Source organism: Miscanthus floridulus, chromosome 7 (genome assembly GCF_019320115.1).
Source record: "Miscanthus floridulus cultivar M001 chromosome 7, ASM1932011v1, whole genome shotgun sequence".
Lineage (NCBI taxonomy): Eukaryota > Viridiplantae > Streptophyta > Magnoliopsida > Poales > Poaceae > Miscanthus > Miscanthus floridulus.
The window spans coordinates 110,793,781-110,811,245 of NC_089586.1; the positions used below are offsets into that span (position 1 = coordinate 110,793,781).

A 17,465-nucleotide genomic window follows, 5' to 3' on the forward strand; every position below is an offset into this window, starting at 1 on the left:
ATTTTGATCAAATAGTAGGATGCAGGCTGCAGTTTGCTTTTGAGGACAATGTAAGAATGCATACGAGCCAACCAAATAGGGACGAAGTGCACTGCAAGACCTAGATAAGGGGTTATGCAAGCAACCATAACCCACTGCGGCCGACCATGCACGCGTGCATCGGTGCATGCATTCGCAGGTATGGCATCTGCGTGCGGGCCCGCATCCGGCCTCACTTACGCATGGATTTCACATTTTTATCACTTGATACGGATAGGAGTGGCGAAGAGACCTCACATATCACAGGCACAGAGCAACTCCAACATATGTGCTAAAATAAATAGCCAAATTTTATTATATTAGCTCTTTTATAAAATATAGAACTCCTAAAAAAAAGAAGAGTTTTTCAATAGACTTGCTATTTCTCATCTTGTATATTAAAAAATTGCCATGTCACCAACTACTAGGGACCTATTCCTGGCGCTTGAAACTTTCCACGGACCTTTTCCTTCGGACTTGTCCGTAGCAACGTCCTGGGGGCTCTGTTCCTTCGCGTGAATAGAAGACTCTGTGTGTGTTCTGGGCTCCCGGCGGCGACATCGCCATTGCGTACGTCCCTAGCATGAGACGCTGATCTTGGTGGCGACAGGCTGCTGCTATCCTGTAGGTGTTCCGACCCATCATCGCGTATGTTGCTTTGCTTGATATCAGATGAGTAGATACATTGTTCATACATCAACATATATATGTGATGGTGCAAACGTCAAAAGCAACTCCTTTACATAATAATATAGATAACAAGGTTCATGCAAGAACATTAATCAATCCGATATGATGTGAACTAAAATGTTTTAGAAAATTAGACATGTCTCACACTATGCCCAAATCTAAAAATTGAAGATCATGGTACTACTAATTTTCAAGCCGTCTTGCAAGTATTTTCTTTTGTTGGTCGTCGTAGAACTGATGTTGTCTTGTTGACATGGTGCTCATACCAATATTCATAATTCTTTTTTCTTCTCCCGCTCGAAATCAAATTTTTCTTTGTCAAGTTTTATCCTTTCTTTCCGCAAGGCAAGGGCTTTTTGGCACATCTCTTGTTTCTTCAACTTCCACTCCTCTTTCTTTAACTCCTTCTCAGCATCCACCTCTTTCTTTGTAACAGAACCGACCAATTATACGAGATTAAGTAAGGAAATCTTCCGCCGAAGCAGATAATTTAGCAAACTTAAGCCCGTATAACCCGGTAGTCCGTGAAACCACGAAGGATTTCAAACCAATCGACATACAAACCAAGATCGTACAAGTTTAGCAAGTACCGTCACATGTTACATAAAGTTCGCATTGACAGTAGGATACATCAGAGTTTATAATATAAAGTTATTACAAACCAGGTTCAATCTGAAATAGCGGAAACAAATAGTTTTCAAGTCACACACACACTTTTAGTTCCAATACAGTGCCAGTAGGTAGTCATCTCCAACAAAAGCATCAGAGGAGAGATACGGAGTGACCATTGCTCTTGGTCCTAGTTGTCACCCATCGCCGGGAACAGGCAGTTAATGCAATAGCCGTAGTACATTTGACCATCTGCAACAACAATGGGAACAACGCCCTAAGTACGAGAAGGTACTCAGCTAGACTTACCCATCTTAAACCAAAATAAAGCGACACCAAGGATTATGCAAGACTTTCTTTAGTGGGCTAGCTGACTTGTTTGCGAAAAGCATAAGCTATCATGAAGAAACCATTTTAAGTATTTTGCATCATCTTTATTATGACCTATCCATCTAGGTAAGCACATGTACTATGACAATCACTTGATTAACCAATAACATCCAGTTACCAACTTAGATTTAGCATATCCCATACCATCCAGATAACTATCATTGTTCCATAATAATTACTACGATGCCGTAGCTCGAGTCAAGTGCTCACTATCCAGGAGCGATGGTGATTCGAATCGATTCCTAACCAGCTGGTGATTTATTCCTCACATAAACCATGCTTCCCCCGTCAGGGTCGCTTAGATCACCAATGACACTTTCCAAGTAGCCGCGGGATAACAGCCGGGACCGCACTACCCAGGGACCGCCTGACTACCAGGACGCACCTTGGGCTCACTCTTCGCGTCCCCGTCATACCCCCTTCAGCACCAGTCTACCAATCCAGGTTTATCCCGGCTCGAATAGTGTCACTAGCTTCGCGGTCGAAAGGTACTTTATTCGGCCAGCTAAATGTGAGGCATGCGTTCAACATGACAAGAGGGACGAGCAACGATCGGTCCTTAATCGACACAGACGGAAACTAACAGCACCCCAGAACCCTGTCTGGTTGCCTCCAACTTTTTCTGTCCGGTCTCCAATTATCCATCTCACATAGTTAATTCCAGAATATCATTCTTTCCATAGCTAAATTCTTCCAGTAACCACCTATAATGTAGGTGATCGGATTATCACCGATCGCTACCGGTCTAAGCAAGGCTAAGCAGTTATTCGATCCTGACCTAACAGGGTAACAAGGTAGTAAGGTAGGCAAGGATAGTGATAAATGCATCAACGGTTTCAATCAACTCCTACCACTTAATGCAACAATATATAAACTCATATATATAGAAAGAATTGCTTTTATAGAGTAGGAGACTTAGAATGCTCCGGGGCTTGCCTCGTTCGAACGAACTAGGTTGATGATCCACGCACTCGGGCAAGTCCTCTCCCGGCTCCTCTTCCTCTGACACCTTCTGTGCCTGGACTTCTTGTGGATCTGTCCCGGTCCGCTCTTCCTAAATTACTGCTAGCAACTCCTCCTGCGATCCTGTATGATGCAGATGTATGAGTGCTAATGCATAGGTGCATCGAAGAGATGACATGTAATGATCATGATACATGAAATGTAGATGAACATGTTTAACTTTATTGGGCATAGTAGAAGTAAAGTCCTGCTACAAGGTAGCCAACATCATCCAAGAACATGTACCACTATACTACTACTACAACCACTGTAATAACATGCCAAGTCACCACGGCAATCTAAGATGCTTTAAAGATACACCAAAGCAAACATTATTAACTAATCATGCATTAAAGAAGATTTGTTTATTGCATTTTAAACTAGGGCTACAACAGCAACATATATCTCTGGTGCTCATACAAATCTGAGAAAATTACAGTAGCATAGTACTACTCTAAGTAGGCTACCATAAAATTTTCATGGCATTTAGATAAGTATAACAGCCTACACAAAAATGACAAGCTATGGTGGATAATTGAGCATGACAATACTTTGTACTACGAAAAGTGTCAAACAACAGATTTGGTATTTTTCCCATGATCTACATAGTATAAAATCGCTGTACAAAAAGTTTCACCAACCTATATTATTCATATTTTTAGCCCTAGAAATTTTTACAAGAAATCAGCAATTAATACACTTAGCATACCTAGCCATATCTTTCCACATAACATGTATGTTATATATTTTCAACAGAAAGTACATCACCTAAATAGATCAACAAAATTAGCACCATATTTTTCTGACATATATTCTATTTACTATACATTTTCCAAGAAATTAGCATTTATTCAATTTAAATAAAGCTACACAGAAAAGTATCACAAATTTGACATGCAATATTTTTAACAGATAGATCTAGTCACAAGAAACCTAGCAAAATTTGTTTCAACAAATTTGGAGCTATTTTGAGCAAGTTATGACTTTTTGGAAACATTTAACATTTTCTGGAAAATCATTTCCTAAATCCTTTTAAAAACCAGCCGATGAAAACGTTGGGTGCACCCGGTGCTGTGCACCCAGACCCGAGTCAGGGCGTTGACGAGCGGGCCCCCATGGGTCAACGGCCCCCACCTATCGGTCAGACCAAAACAGGGGTGGAGCTGACTGGCTGGCTCTCGCCGACAGTGAGCTTGCTGGCGGTGCGGTCACCACCAGCAGCTCACCCGCGACGAGGCAAACGCGGTGCACCAAGAGAAGGCACTAGAGGAGCTCGGAAGTGAGCTCGACGACGTGCATGGCGGAGCGGTGGCGCGGCTCGTCGATGGTACGCCGACTCCGGCCACGGTAGGACATGGGGAGGTGCGCACGAGATTCGCGAGGGCAAGGCGGTGCTCACGCGTGCGAAAGGAAGGAGAGAGGTGGAGCGGAGAGGGGGTGTCCATGGGAGCGGAGCTCTCCGATGAGCTCGGCCGTGCTCCGACGAGCGATTCCTGAGGAAGGGGAGCTTACCACGGCAAAGCGACGCGAGCACGAGGTGCGCGAGGTGGAGGCGGTGCTCAGGGCAAGACGGAGCTAGCCCTGGCGAACGGGAGCGGCCGGAACGGCCAACGCCGGCGATGGCGCTTGTGCGGGCGGTGGCGGGTGCATGCGCTGCTGCTGCTGCTTGCGCTGGCGGAAGAGAGGAAGTAAATGAGATGGAGGAGGGGGTGGCAGACACGGCGCGTCAGGTGTAGGCGCGACAGGAGGGGCGCGGGGCAAGCCGGCGGTGCCGCGTGGCGAACTCGCCGGCGCATGGCCACCACGCGGCGTGCACGCTTTGGCGCCGGTCGGGCGCGGCGTGCGGAAGCAGGAGCGCGGCGCGGAGGTAGGCCGGGCCGGCTTGCAGACTGGGCCAAGAAGCGAGGCGTGAGGCCCACTAAGGAAGAAAAAACATGTTTCAAATTATTTTCTATTCCTATTTCATTCAATGCAAATTTTGAGCAATTTCAAAGCAGTTTCAAACTTTGGCCCAAAAATAAAAGCTGCTCAAAAATTTATTCTCTACAACTTTGCTTTTATGACCAAAGTCAAATTCCAAATAGATTTTGAACTATAGATTTAAAGTAAATTAAATCCCAAAACCCTAATTTTGAAGAATTATTTTAAAAGCATAATTTGGCAAAACTTTGAATATAAACTTTGCTCCAAATTGCATCCTAAATATTTCCAAGTTAATTTAGTGATCAAAACAAGTAATCATGGCATCCAAACATGAGCATGGCATTTTACATTATTTTAAACATAATGAATTTCAATCAATTTAAGCACCACATGAAATGATACTTCATTTCTTTCGAAATGAAATGCATGAATGATGCTTATGCATGAGGTGATGATGATTATGCTCATGGGATGGAATGTTAATGCATGCTTAACACCGAGGTGTTACAGCCCTCCCCACTTATAAGAATCTCGTCCCAAGATTTTGAGTTACAAACCATTTGTTATAAAAATCCTTATAAGCGTTTTGCAGATATTCTCCTGTTTCCCACGTTGCATCACCATCATCGTGATGACTCCACTATATCTTATATGTTCTCACCACTTTGTTCCGAGTGACTCGGTCCTTAGTGTCAAAAACCCAAACCGGTTGCTCACGGTATTCCAAGTCGGACTTGAGCTGAATGCTTTGAGGTTCTATTCTCTCTTTCGGAACACGCAAGCACTTCTTCAACTGTGATACATGGAAGACTGGGAAGATCGAAACCATCGCTTCTAGTAATTGTAACTTATAAGCCACGGGACCCTTCTTCTCTATGATCTTGTACGGTCCTACAAATCTAGGAGCAAGTTTTCTCTTTACTCCAAACCGTTGTACTTTCTTCATTGGAGTAACCTTCAGATAAACATAGTCACCTACCTCAAACTCAAGCGGTCTCCTTCTCTTATCGGCATAACTCTTCTAGCGTGACTGTGCCGCTTTCATGTTTTGTTGGATAATACGGACCTTTTTCTCAGCCTCGTCAACAAAATCGATTCCGTAAAACCTTCTTTCTCTAGGCTCAACCCAATTCAATGGTGTCCTACATTTTCTGCCATACAATGCTTCAAATGGAGCCATCTTGATACTCTCTTGGTAACTGTTGTTGTAAGCGAACTCTGCCAAAGGTAACCATGAACCCTTAGACGATAACACACAAGCTCTAAGCATATCTTCTAGAACAGCATTAACTCGCTCTGTCTGCCCATCTATCTATGGGTGGTAAGCTATAATCCGAATCAAGCTAGTACCCAAACCTTTATGAAGATGCTCCCAAAAATGAGCGGTAAACTGTGACCCACGGTCGGATACAATAGTCTTTGGTATACCATGTAATCAGACAATCTCTGCAATGTATTTCTCAGCATACTGAGGTGGTCGAAATGTTGTTTTGACTGGTAAGAAGTGAGCTGATTTGGTAAGGCGATCTACAATTACCCAAATCAAATCATTCACCTTTGGTGTGGTGGGGAAACCGGTGATGAAATCCATACTTATATCATCCCATTTCCAATCTGGTACTGACAAAGGTTGCAACATTCCTGTGGGTCTCATGTGAAGAGCTTTCACTCTACAACACATGTCGCAACGAGCAACATACGCTGCAATCTCCTTCTTCATCTTCGTCCACCAATAACGAGGTCTCAATTCTTGGTACATTTTGTTACTTCCAGGATGGATAGACAGCTTAGAGTGATGAGTTTCATCCATCAATTTGTTCTTGAGCTCTCGATCTTTAGGTACAACCATATGGTCCTTAAACCATAACACTCCTTGTTCATCCACTCTAAAGTGCTTGGATGGTTCTTTCTTTATTTTCTCCTTGATATGGAATATTCCCTTATCTATTTTCTGACCCTCAATGATCTTGCTTTCCAAGGTACAACTAACCTGGATATTATGCAACACTGCAGGATGCAATAAATTGAACCCATCTTCAAACAATGGTTGCACAACAAGAGAATGTGACTTCCTACTTAAGGCATCTGCCACTACATTTACCTTTCCCGGATGATAGTGCACATTCAGGTTATAATCCTTTATTAGCTCTAACCATCTTCTTTATCGCATATTCAACTCAGACTGAGTAAATATGTACTTGAGACTCTTATGATCTGTAAAGATATTGCACACATTCCCAAGCAAGTAGTGTCTCCAAATCTTTAGAGCATGCACAACAGCCGCAAGCTCTAAATCATGCGTAGGATAGTTAACCTCATGCTTCCTCAACTGACATGAGGCATAAGCAATGACCCTGCCATCTTGCATCAGAACACATCCTAAACCATTCTTTGATGCATCGCAAAACACATCAAACGGCTTCTCTATATCCGGTTGCGCCAGAACAGGAGCAGTGGTTAGCAAATTCCGCAAGGTGAAGAAAGCTGCCTCACACTCCTCTATCCAAACGAACTTATGATCCTTTTGTAGCAAACTTGTCATTAGCTTGGCAATCTTTAAGAAGTCCGGTATAAAACGACGATAGTAACCGGCTAATCCAAGAAAACTCCGAACCTCATGAACTGTGCTTGGTGCCTTCCAGTCCATAACCTCTTGTACCTTACTAGGATCCACTGAGATTCCATTCTCAGATAGCACATGACCGAGAAAAGGAACTGTCTTCAGCCAGAACTCACATTTACTAAACTTAGCATACAACTGGTGATCTCTGAGTCTAGTCAAGACAATTCTTAGATGCTCTTCATGATCCTGCTCGTTCTCTGAGTATACTAGAATGTCATTAATGAACACAATCATGAACTTATCCAACTCTGGCATAAAGACCGAATTCATCAGATATATAAAGTATGTAGGAGCATTTGTCAAACCAAAGGACATGACAAGATACTCGTACAAACCATATCTGGTGAAGAACGCGGTTTTGGGTATATCTTGTGGTCTAATCTTGATCTGATGGTACCCTGATCTCAAATCTATTTTGGAGAACACCTTGGCTTTGGACAATTGATCAAACAAGATATCAATCTGAGGTAGCGGATACTTGTTTTTAATTGTCACCGCATTCAGTGGTTGGTAGTCCACGCACATCCGTAAGGAGTTATCCTTCTTCTTCTTCACGAATAGTGTGGGACATCCCCATTTCGATGAACTTGGGCGAATCAAACCCTTAGTCAACAAATCTTGGAGTTGTTTCTTCAAGTTGGCTAATTCATTTGGAGGCATCCTATAAGGTCTTCTTGAGATCGGTGGTGTTCTAAGGATTAACTCAATGGCAAACTCAACATCTCTGTCTGGTGGAAGACCGGGTAACTCATCTGGAAACACGTCCGAAAACTCGCACACTACTGGAATCTTAGCTAGAAGAGTAGTTTGGACTGCACAAGTTGTACTGGTTAGATCTATTCTCTAAGGTAAGGTTACTTGAAATGTACCTTCTCCAACAGGTTCTTTGAGAGAAATGCTTCTTCCTCCCACATCAATTACTACTCCCATCTTAGTCATCCAGTTCATTCCTATAATCACATCCAGAACTAGTCCTGGCATAACTATCAAGTTAAGCATATACTGCCTGTCTGCTATACACAGGGTTATCCCCTGGATTATCTGATTAGTTAACAGATCAGCCCCAGCTAAACTGATCCAATAAGCACATTCCAATTCAACTATCTTTTGCTCATACTTTCTTGCAAATGCTTGACTTATGAATGAATGCGATGATCCAGAATCAAACAAAACGACTGTAGGATGATTGTTGATAGAAAACATACCAGCTGTCATGGGCTCTCCTTTCGGGATGTCATCAATGGTGGTGTGGTGCACACGAGCTTGGTACTAATTCTACTGCCTCTTGGGATATGGGCAAAACTTCGCAAAGTGTCTAGTTTGATTACAGTTGAAACACGGTCCTCTTACTTGAGTAGCAGCTCCAGATGAACTGCCTTGTTCAGTCTTGGCTTGTGGCACCACCATCTTGAATGGCTTCTGATTCCTTTAAGGTTCTGGGCATTCTGATTCCTCCGTTGGGGTGGCCTAAACCTTGCACCAGGGGCAGGCGGATGATATGCCGAACGATTTGCCATCGGGGCCCTTTGCTGGGACGGACCTGACTCAAAAGCCCTCTTGCGAGTCTTGGATGTAGCATAAACATTGTTGTTATTTTCTTGCTTTAAGCAGTCACTAACAAAGTCATTGAAACCAGTTCTTGTGTTGGTACCCACGTGCTTCATCATCTTGGGATTCAGACCTCTCTTGAAACTAGCGATCTTTTTGTCATCGGTATTCACCATGTCAGAGGCATAGCAACTTAGATTATTGAATGCATGTAGATACTGTGTCACCGTCTTGGTGCCTTGGTTCAGTGCTAGAAATTCTCCAAACTTCATTTTGGTCAAACTCGGTGGAATGTAAACTCCACGAAAAGCCTCCGTGAACTCCCTCCAAGTAATATGGGCATTGGGGGGAAAAGTGGTGCGGTGGTGCTTCCACCACATTCCTACAGGGCCTTGTAGCCGATGAGCTGCATACTTAGTTTTCAACACTTCTGTCATCCTTAGAACACGAAACTTATCCTCCATGGTGTTTATCCACTCTTCCGCATCCAATGGCTCTGTCGCTTCCTTGAAAATTGGTGGTCTGGTGTCCATAAAGTCCTTAAAACTGCTATGTTGATTCGCTTCATGTCCACCTGGGTTTAACCCACGGTGGGTGTTGTCAGCAATATGGCGCAATGCAGCTTCCATGTTCTGCTGCATGCCCTCCATGTTGCGTTGACTTCCAAGGAACTGTGCGAAGAACTGTTCCGCGGTGTACGGTGGAGGAGGAGGTGGTGGTGGTGGATCACGGTTCTCATTCCCAGCGGCACTGCCACCTGCCTCAGTCACATCATACACGGTACGACGAGTGTTCGGCATCTACATATTTCAGCAACAGTAATTATTAGGCGATGTTGTAGAAATTGCAGGTGAATGAAAAATTATGCCATTCTGACTTCACTAGAGAGAATAACTTCATACAATAAAACAGGGGCACAATAAGTCATTCCAATCAACACAACATTACTAATTAGATTACTGAAACGCACACATCGCGTCCAATACAACCAAATTGCCAGCATACATACACTGGACTTTTGACGTTTAGATATTGCCACAAACACATCCAAGTTTTCCAACATTACATCAAGGTCTTAGTCTTTCTACTCATGAGTACATGCCAGACATGTCGACCATGCAAAAGGTCATCGTAAACAAAACCCTAGTAGCTAGCGCAACAACTACTAGCCTACTCATCATGGTCGCTGTCTAGGTTAGAGATGTCGACATCGTCACTATCTACATCATCGTCATCGTCATCAACTGGTGCCTCAAGCTCTTCGGGATCCTCGTCCTCATCTAGATCCATCTCTACGGCTCCAGGTGGAATGTAAGGGTGGAGCTGGTTATTTAGCTAATGAACCTCCTCATGTAGGTTGTGTTGTACTCTTCTGCATTGGCCAGCTGCTGCTCCAGCTCAACCTGTCGAGCTCTCAGAACATCTTATGTGGACCAGGCTTCATTCCTCTGGTGGAGCACATGGATCAACATGCGCTCAGCGTTCCTGTTGGCGGTGGTTAGACGCTCGACCTGCTCTCTCAGTGCACGCACGTCTCCCTCATAGGCTCTAGTCCTCTGGGTCACCTGATCCCTCTGACGAGTCAACTGAGCCATCTCTGCACTGAGCCTCTCAATCTCGGCGTCGTGATCCCTCTGAAGTTGACGTCGGTCATCTCGGGCATGACCAAAAGCACTAGACACACGTCTCAGGCTACCTTCTACTCCATTGAAAGCCTTCATCACTGCGAACATGGCGCTCATGGCAGGGTTATCACTGTTCTGTCCTTCGGCTGCACCAATCTCCAAAGATCTTCCTCTTGCTTACTGCCATGAGTCAGTGGAGGGGTTGCCCCTTGGAAAGACTCCAACTAAAGCGGTTGCCAACTCCTGAGGAAAATGGTCCATGATATCCCTCAGTATCCCAAAGGCTGCCCTATCAGCTGCTTCTTCAGCGGTCCTACCAGTTGACTCATAATGCCAACCAGTCCACTCAGAACTGTCACCTTGGGGATGAACAATGGCCTCCACAGTAACCAAGAGACCTTCTCCTAACTGCTCATTTGTCCAGAAGTAGCGGGGCTCTATTCCATCAGGATAGCCTACATAGCTGAGCACTCTCCACAAGAGTGTAGGCATCCCAAACTCTCCAAGAAACATGTGGCGCTGACGGGTACGTGGGGCAAGCTGATGGCGGGGAGCTCTGCCTCCAGTGGACTTGCGAGCGGTCTGCTTTGTGCGTGCCATCTGTAGCAAATTTGTTTTATTACTCACGTGAGAACAAGGTTAAGTTGTCATTTTTATCAAAATGAGATAATCAACTTATAAGGGGAGGAACAATGCCATGAATGATATGTAACAACATGATGCATGCACGTTCCGTAGGTTCTCACAAACTTAGGAAAAATAACAATTACTAACGGCATAGACGGTGGCATACAACGGTCTCTGATAAACGTAGCTAATACGTACTACACGATAGCGCTATTATGTACCTGCAAAAGACCCACTTCAGCCCAAACCCTGACATTATGAAAAATATGCACGAAAGCAGTAAAGTAATCTACTCGTTCTACACGCATCCCCAGATATGCGTACAACGGTAGCAACTACCCGAACCATCGTCCTATCGACGGCATCATCACCACAGGACGGAATTTCCCCACACATTGGATACCTTCATACAAACATGCGTATGGCATGTAAATAATCTGGCATCATATAAGCACTTCCCTAGATCGGCAGTGTATCCGATCATGCTCTCACAACTCTCACTTACCGAGGCGTAGAGGCAATGGATCCATACATTACCACTCAAGTGAATGGCACTCATACAATAGCACGTCGTATGAGCAACGAAATAGAAATATGATGCAAAGACCCCCAAGTCAGTACTTAAATAAGCCACCTAGAGTCCTTAACTGGGCATAAAGGATATGACCACTGGCACACTCTTAAGTTTTTAATTAGAGGTTGAAACACCTATATACTATAGTTTGCAATTAGTTTTGTAACACAAAACCCTTTTGTTTTAAATACATGCATGAACAGTAACCTACTAAACCTTGCACTGATGCCAGCTGTAACAGAACCGACCAATTATACGAGATTAAGTAAGGAAATCTTCTGCCGAAGCAGATAATTTAGCAAACTTAAGCCCGTATAACCCGGTAGTCCGTGAAACCACGAAGGATTTCAAACCAATCGACATACAAACCAAGATCGTACAAGTTTAGCAAGTACCGTCACATGTTATATAAAGTTCACAATGACAGTAGGATATATCAGAGTTTAGAATATAAAGTTATTACAAACCAGGTTCAATCTAAAATAGTGGAAGCAAATAGTTTTCAAGTCACACACACACTTTTAGTTCCAATACAGTGCCAGTAGGTAGTCATCTCCAACAAAAGCATCAGAGGAGAGATACGGAGTGACCATTGCCCTTGGTCCTAGTTGTCACCCATCGCCAGGTACAGGCAGTTAATGCAATAGCTGTAGTACATTTGACCATCTGCAACAACAATGGGAACAACGCCCTGAGTACGAGAAGGTACTCAGCTAGACTTACCCGTCTTAAACCAAAATAAAGCGACACCAAGGATTATGCAAGGCTTTCTTTAGTGGGCTAGCTGACTTGTTTGCGAAAAGCATAAGCTATCATGAAAAAACCATTTTAAGTACTTTGCATCATCTTTATTATGACCTATCCATCTAGGTAAGCACCTGTACTATGACAATCACTTGATTAACCAATAACATCCAGTTACCAACTTAGATTTAGCATATCACATACCATCCAGATAACTATCATTGTTCCATAATAATTACTACGATGCCGTAGCTCGAGTCAAGTGCTCACTATCCAGGAGCGATGGCGATTCGAATCGATTCCTAACCAGCTGGTGATTTATTCCTCACATAAACCATGCTTCCCCCGTCAGGGTCGCTTAGATCACCAATGACACTTTCCAAGTAGCCGCGGGATAACAGCCGGGACCGCACTACCCAGGGACCGCCCGACTGCCAGGACGCACCTTGGGCTCACTCTTCGCGTCCCCATCATACCCCCTTCAGCACCAGTCTACCAATCCGGGTTTATCCCGGCTTGAATAGTGTCACTAGCTTCGCGGTCGAAAGGTACTTTATTCAGCCAGCTAAATGTGAGGCATGCGTTCAACATGACAAGAGGGACGAGCAACGATCAGTCCTTAATCGACACAGACGGAAACTAACAGCACCCCAGAACCCTATCTGGTTGCCTCCAACTTTTTTCGTCCGGTCTCCAATTATCCATCTCACATAGTTAATTCTATAATATCATTCTTTCCATAGCTAAATTCTTCTAGTAACCACCTATAATGTAGGTGATTGGATTATCACCGATCGCTACCGGTCTAAGCAAGGCTAAGCAGTTATTCGATCTTGACCTAACAGGGTAACAAGGTAGTAAGGTAGGCAAGGATAGTAATAAATGCATCAACGGTTTCAATCAACTCCTACCACTTAATGCAACAATATATAAACTCATATATATAGAAAGAATTGCTTTTATAAAGTAGGAGACTTAGAATGCTCTGGGGCTTGCCTCATTCGAACAAACTAGGTTGATGATCCACGCACTCGGGCAAGTCCTCTTCCGGCTCCTCTTCCTCTGGCACCTTCTGTGCCTGGACTTCTTGTGGATCTATCCCGGTCTGCTCTTCCTAAATTACTGCTAGCAACTCCTCCTACGATCCTGTATGATGCCGATGTATGAGTGCTAATGCATAGGTGCATCGAAGAGATGACATGTAATGATCATGATACATGAAATGTAGATGAACATGTTTAACTTTATTGGGCATAGTAGAAGTAAAGTCCTGCTACAAGGTTTGTTTATTTCATTTTAAACTAGGGCTACAACAGCAACATATATCTTTGGTGCTCATAAAAATTTGAGAAAATTACAGTAGCATAGTACTACTCTAAGTAGGCTACCATAAAATTTTCATGGCATTTAGATAAGTATAACAGCCTACACAAAAATGACAAGCTATGGTGGATAATTGAGCATGACAATACTTTGTACTACGAAAAGTGTCAAACAACAGATTTGGTATTTTTCCCATGATCTACATAGTATAAAATCGCTGTACAAAAAGTTTCACCAACCTATATTATTCATATTTTTAGCCCTAGAAATTTTTACAAGAAATCAGCAATTAATACACTTAGCATACCTAGCCATATCTTTCCACATAACATGTATGTTATATATTTTCAACAGAAAGTACATCACCTAAATAGATCAACAAAATTAGCACCATATTTTTCTGACATATATTCTATTTACTATACATTTTCCAAGAAATTAGCATTTATTCAATTTAAATAAAGCTACATAGAAAAGTATCACAAATTTGACATGCAATATTTTTAACAGATAGATCTAGTCACAAGAAACCTAGCAAAATTTGTTTCAACAAATTTGGAGCTATTTTGAGCAAGTTATGACTTTTTGGAAACATTTAACATTTTCTGGAAAATCATTTCCTAAATCCTTTTAAAAACCAGCCGATGAAAACGTTGGGTGCACCCGGTGCTGTGCACCCAGACCCGAGTCAGGGCGTTGACGAGCGGGCCCCCATGGGTCAACGGCCCCCACCTATCGGTCAGACCAAAACAGGGGTGGAGCTGACTGGCCGGCTCTCGCCGACAGTGAGCTTGCTGGCGGTGCGGTCACCACCAGCAGCTCACCCGCGACGAGGCAAACGCGGTGCACCAAGAGAAGGCACTAGAGGAGCGGTGGCGTGGCTCATCGGCAGTACGCTGACTCCGTCCACGGCAGGGCACGGGGAGGCGTGCACGAGATTCACGAGGGCAAGGCGGTGCTCACGTGCGCGAAAGGAAGGAGAGAGGTGGAGCGGAGAGGGGGTGTCCACGGGAGCAGAGCTCTCCGAGGAGCTCGGCCGTGCTCCGGCGAGTGATTCTCGAGGAAGGGGAGCTTACCACGGCAAAGCGACGCGAGCACGAGGTGCGCGAGGTGGAGGCGGTGCTCAGGGCAAGACGGAGCTAGCCTTGGCGAACGGGAGCGGCTGGAATGGCCAACGCCGGCGATGGCACTTGTGCGGGCGGTGGCGGGTGCGTGCGTTGTAGCTGCTTGCGATGGCGGAAGAGAGGAAGCAAATGAGATGGAGGAGGGGGTGGCAGACACGGCGCGGCGGGTGTAGGCGCGACAGGAGGGGCGCAGGGTAGGCCGGCGGTGCCACGCGGCGAACTCACCGGCGCATGGCCTCCACGCGGCGTGCACGCTCTGGCGCCGGTCGGGCGCGGGAGCAGGAGCGCGGCGCGGAGGTAGGCCGGGCCGGCTTGCGGACTGGGCCGGGAAGCGAGGCGTGAGGCCCACTAAGGAAGAAAAACATGTTTCAAATTATTTTCTATTCCTATTTCATTCAATGCAAATTTTGAGCAATTTCAAAGCAGTTTCAAACTTTGGCCCAAAAATAAAAGCTGCTCAAAAATTTATTCTCTACAACTTTGCTTTTATGACCAAAGTCAAATTCCAAATAGATTTTGAACTATAGATTTAAAGTAAATTAAATCCCAAAACCCTAATTTTGAAGAATTATTTTAAAAGCATAATTTGGCAAAACTTTGAATATAAACTTTGCTCCAAATTGCATCCTAAATATTTCCAAGTTAATTTAGTGATCAAAACAAGTAATCATGGCATCCAAACATGAGCATGGCATTTTACATTATTTTAAACATAATGAATTTCAATCAATTTAAGCACCACATGAAATGATACTTCATTTCTTTCGAAATGAAATGCATGAATGATGCTTATGCATGAGGTGATGATGATTATGCTCATGGGATAGAATGTTAATGCATGCTTAACACCTAGGTGTTACATTCTTCTTTGCCAATAAATAATCCAAAGCTTCAATGCTCAAATGTTGCTTTAATTTCTGCTTTTCCTTCTTAGTCCCTGTAGGCCTCTCCACTGTGGTTATTGTGGTTTGAGTCTCAGCTACAGTACCAGTGATAGGGTCTGGTGCATCAGTAGCAGGAGTTGAACTGGCAGTGGTCTTTTGCTTTTTGCTGAATGGTTTCTGAGGTCCAATTGGCCGGCGCCTATTCGTCCACTTCGAGTGGTCTCTGAACTTTTTCTAGCAATGTATGTACCGGAAAGTCCTGTGCAATGGGTCGTCATTCTTGTACATAGTTAATGCGTTTGCTTGCTGCAATGGGAAACAAAGATGACACATGAGATTCTGCAAAAACATAAAGGAAATTAGCATGTGAAGGTAGATCATCTAACCTTGTAATCAACAAATGCACCACTCTGATTTCGGGCCTCTACCTTCGAAACACAGCCGGCAAATATGTTGCACTCATGTAGTATACTAGACCACCGACTCATTAGAGAGCTTTGTGTGTAATCAGATTCAAAATCCTTGTGTGATCTTGTATTCTTTTCCAATAGGTATCCTTTGATTGATTGACTCTTCTCACAGGATCAAAACTCACATTTAATCATGCTGACACCAACATCTCGTCCACTTTAACAGTGAAATTTTTGGACCTCTTTTTAATTCCTTTGACCGCAGCAGGGACCTCATCGTGTGGTTGTATTTCATTATGAGGTGGGATATTGTTAGACACTACACCTAGAGTGAAACCTTCCATAATCATGTCGGTCAAAGGTCTCCCTGAATCCATTTCAGTTGTAAAAACAAAACACAATGAACTGAACAAGGAACAAAACACAAGGTGTAGATGTCGTAAAAATTATTGCCTAATAATTTTCTGCAGACTGAGAGGGTGTGCTTGCCCAAATGTACTACAAATTATAGCCTAATAATTTTCTACAGACTAAGAAGGTGTGCTTGCCCAGATGTACTACAAATTATAGCCTAATAATTTTCTATAGTCTGAGAAGGTGTGCGACCAGATCATGTATCTTTGCCTGACTCTTTTGTAAACAAGCAACTTAATATATTGTGTAAAAAACAGTCATAAGGATTTTTTTTCTTCTCATGCACTGCCAATTGGATGAGTGATCACAAAGACGTTGTACTACTATGTGAAAATTGCAAACATTTTTTAGTTGAACAGACGCACTTTAGCTCTAATTCCTTACTGATGACATAACGATTTAGAACGTTCAGCTGATGAACTCATGATTTCAACACAGACTGCAAACTTGACTCGCCAGAGCACACATAGAGGAATGGATTCGATGCAGCAGCAGCCCTGTTGGGTGGAAGGACTCGTCGTTGCTGGCTTGCTTGCGTCGCATTCTCCAACCAAGGCAACACTGGTGATTCCTGCTCCTCCCATCCGCCTGACGCCGGAGCAATGAGGAGTGAATATAGGGCAGCACAGTTGGGATCTCCCCGGCGCACATACGGCGGAATCTCTCCATGAGGATGCTGCGACATCACAACGAAGAGGAAAAGGCCGATTCCGAGGGGAAGCAAACAGCAGCTCTGGCGGTTAATGGGGCGGCGGCGGCGGCAGGGGAGGGGAGGAGGCGATGGACGACTAGGAACCGAATCGAGCAGGCCAGGCCTGTGATCCCCATGATTGGAAAGTGGCTGCGGGGGAGGGGAGGAGGCGATGGAGCTGAGGACCGAATCGAGCACGAGCGTGGGAAGGATTGCGCGTGCGATGGGAAAGTTCAGCATGAGCGT

General features: G+C 44.1%; 1 pseudogene; it reads right to left on the reverse strand.

Annotated features, from left to right (window-relative positions):
* Window positions 1-891: 891 nt before the first annotated feature.
* On the reverse strand, window positions 892-17,213 carry LOC136466054 (glutathione S-transferase T3-like; annotated as a pseudogene).
* Window positions 17,214-17,465: the final 252 nt, after the last annotated feature.